The sequence below is a fragment of the Palaemon carinicauda genome, chromosome 22 (genome assembly GCF_036898095.1).
Source record: "Palaemon carinicauda isolate YSFRI2023 chromosome 22, ASM3689809v2, whole genome shotgun sequence".
Classification (NCBI taxonomy): domain Eukaryota; kingdom Metazoa; phylum Arthropoda; class Malacostraca; order Decapoda; family Palaemonidae; genus Palaemon; species Palaemon carinicauda.
In genome coordinates, this window is record NC_090746.1 from 74,206,643 (window position 1) to 74,211,642 (window position 5,000).

The window sequence follows — 5,000 nt, forward strand, 5'->3', positions numbered from 1 at the left end:
TTACAAAAATCAAATACATCACATTGCCCTTAATAAAGTGAGGCGAAGGACTCTGAGAAATGTAAGAAGCTATAGAGGTGCAGATATTGGTAGTGATCACTAGCTCCTCAATATCACATTGAAATTAAAATTGAATGCACCCAACAAAAAAGTAGATAGAATACCTAGGTGTGATATAACCAAGCACCTGGAAGATGAGCACAGTAAAAATTTAGCAATTTAATGTAAGAATCGATTTGCAGTCTTAAAAGACTTTGAGAGACAAAGAGCAGACAATTAATGAAGAATGGTGCGATATCAAGAACAAATATCAGTCAGTTGGTAGTGAAGTTTTGGGACAGGCAATTACAAGAAGAAAACCATGGATATCAAATGATTCTTGGGATACTATAAAAAGGATACAAAGACAGAAATTGATTGTTGAAAGTTTTCGAGGAATTAATGAAAATTACAAAGTAGAGCATGCTAAGTATTCCAGTACTGATGGTGAGGTCAAAAGAAAAACCAGGAATGACTGGAGAGAATATTTAGACAAGAAAGCAGATGAAGCTGACAAAGCTATGAATTCAGGGAGGGGCTATGGTGTAAGAATTGCTCATAGAATTATTAATGAAATCTCTACGGAGGCAAAGAAGAAACATATACCCATCAAAATGAGAGACGGATCTGTTAAAACAATAGAGGATGAAGAAAGGCAACGCTGGATGGGACAATTTAGTGAGGTCATGAATAAGAGATACGAAGGGAATAATTTTATTAATATACCTGAAGCTAACGAAGCTTGATGTGCCTATGAATGAATTCAGTGTTTGAAGTTGAAGCTATCATTAAAAAAATCAGGATATGGTAAGAACCTGGTTACGATGGAATAACTGCTGAGATAATACTGGGTGAAAACGAAGTGACCCCCAGAATACTTACTAGATTATTTTGTAGAATGTGGCGTGAAGAGACAAAACCTGATGAATGGGAGTTAGGAGTGTTGGTGAAAATGGCAAAAAAGGGAAACCAGACTGATTGCAATAATTATAGAGGCATCACAATTATGTCAGATGTCCTGAAAACATATAGCATGTTTATGCTAAAGAGACTAGAGAGCAACAGATGAACAAGCAGGATTTAGAAAAGGTAGAAGTTGTACTGACTAAATTTTCATTTCGAGACATGTTGGACAGCAATGCGTAGAATATAGAAATCCACTTTTGATGGTTTCTGTGGACTATTAAAAAGCCTTTGGTAGTGTGCATTGGCCAGTTTTGTGGAGAGTCCTACGTTATTAGGAATTCCTCTTAAATATGTAAATTCGATCAAGTCCGTTTATGAGCATACCAAGTGCAAAGTTAATGTTAGTGGAGTCCTATCGAATGAATTTCCAGTGAACAGCGGAGTTCTCCGAGTAAATGTGTTGTCACCTATGTTGTTTATACTCCTCATGGATTTTCTAATACATAAAACAGTTGGGGATGGCAGAGAAGGATTGGACTGGATTGGTAACAGGATGTTAACAGACTTAGAGTATGCTGATGATGCTGTCCTTATTAGCAGAACACCACAGGATTTGCAAAATTCATGAGAAGGATAAACAACAAAGGTGACAACACATTCCCTTGGATATACTCCACTGTTCACAGGAAATTAATTTGATAGGACTCCACCAACATTATCTTTGCACTTGCTATGATCATGAACAGGCTTAATCAAATTTACATCTTTTGAGAGGAACTCCATAAAAACGCAGGACACTCCACTATTGGCCGGTGCACACTATCAAAGGTTTTTTCATAGTCCACAAATGCTATCTAAAGTACATTTCTATATTTTACACATTGCTGTACAACATGGCTTAATATGAAAATTTGGCCAGTATACTACCGCTAGAGTGTTATTGGGTTATTTGAGTGGCCAGACAGTACTACATTGGATCCCTTTCCCTAGTTACGGTTCATTTCATCTTTGCCGACACATACACAAAATAGTCTGGCCTATTCTTTACACATTCTCCTCTTTCCTCATACACTTGACAACACTGAAATTACCAAACAATTCTTCTCCTCTAAAGAGATTAACTACTGCATCGGAATTGTTCAGTGGCTACTTACTTTTGGTAAGGGTAGAAGAGACTCTTTAGCAATGGTAAGCAACTCTTCTAAGAGAAGGACATTCCAAAATCAAACCATTATTCTCTTGCCTCTGTACCATGGTCTTCCACTGTCTTGGGTTAGAGATCTCTTGCTTGAGGGTACACTTGGGCACACTATTCTATCTTGTTTCTCTTTCTCTTGTTATTTTGAAGTTTTTATCTTCTTGTTATTTTCAAGTTTTTCCTTTTCCTCACTGAGCTATTTTCCCTTGGCCTTAATGCATCCTACTTTTCCAACTAGGGTTGTAGCTTAGCAAGTAATAACACACACACACACACACACACACACACACACACATATATATATATATATATATATATATATGTGTGTGTGTGTGTGTGTGTGTGTGTGTGTGTGTGTGTGTGTGAGTGTGTGTGTGTGTGTATGTGAGTGTGTTTGTGAGAAAATTTCAATTCAATATTGATCCTGATTAAAATTTCATCCCACATCTAACCACTGACACGGATGATAAATTTTAACTATCGCTGTCTGCCTGACTGGATATCTTTATTTGTGTACGTCTCTCTCTCTCTCTCTCTCTCTCTCTCTCTCTCTCTCTCTCTCTCTCTCTCTCTCTCTCTCTCTCTCTCTCTCAAATACATTAGCAACAAAAAATTCATATCACGGAAGTTAATCTGGGAAATCATACCTTTATTTAAAATCATCTTATGCTAAATAAAGAAAACAATATATTAATAGAAAATCCTTACCATCTCTAGAGTAAATTACAAACAGCCGATAGGAAATACATACATATATTCAATCCTTTTGAACCAATCACCGTCGCTGTTTAATCACAACAACGTTGATTGAAGGGCTTATTCGATAAAGGAACAATATTCGGTTGTATCATATCGGCCAAGCGACTGAGATGGCGGATGCTGATTAAGGGAACATCTTCATTTCATCATTTCGGATTAGTGGGATTTCGGGTCTCGTGGTCATTTGGAAGCTGAGATATCATGTTGGATTTTGACTTCGGAGGCAAAAATCCTTTTTTTGGGTTTTGTCTCTTGGAAGCTAAAATACCCTTTTGGGTTTTGATTTTTGGAAGCTAAAGTATCTTTTTGGGTTTTGTCTTTTGGAAGGAAAATACTATTTTGGGGATTTGTCTCTTGGAAGTTAAAGTATCCTTTTAGGCTTTGTCTTTTAGAAGTTAAAATATTCATCTGGATTTTGTCTTATGGAGGAGAAAATACTATTTTTGGGTTTTGTCTTTTGGAAGCTAAAGTATTCTTTTGGGATTTGTCTTTTGGAAGCTAAATTATCCTTTAGGGATTTGTCTTTTGGAAGCTAAAGTATCCTTTTGGTTTTGCCTTTTGTTAGATAAAATATATATTTGGATTTTGTCTTTTAGAAGCAACAAATATCATTTGGAGTTTTATCTTTTGGAAGTAAAAATACCATGTTTGGGTTTTGTCATTTGGAAGCAAAAGTGCCCTTTTGTGTTTGTCTTTTGGATGATAAAATATCCATTGGGGGTTTTATCTTTTGAAGGAAAAAATAACTATTTCTGTGAAATATGGGAAGGAATTGGTCAATTGTTGTTAAGAGAAGCAATAAGCTAAAAACTTATAGAATCTCGAAAAAGTTTAAACTTTGAACTATCATAAATTCCATGGTTTATGAAATGTATGTGTGTGTGTGTGTGTGTGTGTGTGTGTGTGTGTGTGTGTGTGTGTGTGTGTGTGAGAGAGAGAGAGAGAGAGAGAGAGAGAGAGAGAGAGAGAGAGAGAGAGAGAGAGAGAGAGAGAGAGAAATTGAACAACTCTTGCAAGATACAAATACGATTTACTATTTTTGAGAAGTGAAAAACTAAAAGTCGAGTTTCCCTGTTGTCACCAAAGGTAAGTCAATTGTCGCTTTCCCTTTTTTAGATGCATGTTGTTATCCGTCCCACGCACCAGAAGACACTTCCAGGCATTTATTCACGCCTTCCTAACTCTTCTTTGTCTCTTTTGTCTTCTCCTTTCGTTCCCTTTTATTCATACTCCTCTTCATTTTAGTCGTACATAATCCTTCCTTCATTCTTATTGACGTTTCCATTACACTCCCCTTCACTTAACTTTCCTCTTCTCCCCCTTTATTTTCTCTTATCTTCGCTCCTCTTCTTCTTATACCTCCTCTTTCATCCTTCATCTCCCTTTATTCTTCCCATTCCTTCTCTTACACTACTCTTCCTCATTTCTCCCTTATCCTCACTTTATCACCACCTACTAAAATCCCTTCTATCATCCTGCATTGTTCCTCCATTATTCAATATCCCCTTCATATCATCTCATTCCTCCTCCATTACCTCTTCTCTATATCATACCCTCTTAAGTATCCCTCCTCAACCCATCCCACACCACCCATCCTCCTCCAGGTTCTCGTCCCCTGGGAGGCAGGAGAAAAAGTTATAGAAGCTTCCGCCTACGGAAATCCCAGGCGAAACTGTCTAGCGAAAAGACAAGTTTGGGTCCATAGGGAAAAGATTTTTTTTTCTTTTTTCAGATTTCGTACAAATATCACGATATGTTGGTCTGGATTTTTTTCATCACGAAAAGGTAGAGATATTATAAATAAAAGTATTCTAAGATTGTAATTCCCTTTGTTATATTTCTGTGTGGCTATTGGCCCTTTAGATTATTATCATTATTATTATAATTATAACTTGCTAGGCTACAACCCTAGTTGTAAAACAGGATGCTATAAGCCCAAGGGTTCCAACGGGGAAAATAGCCCACAGTGAGGAAAGGAAATAAGGAAATAAAATACAAGATATGTTCAAGAATAACAACATTAAAATAAATCTTTCATATATAAACTATATAAACTCTAAAATAACAAGAGGAAGAGAAATAAGATAGAATAGTGCCC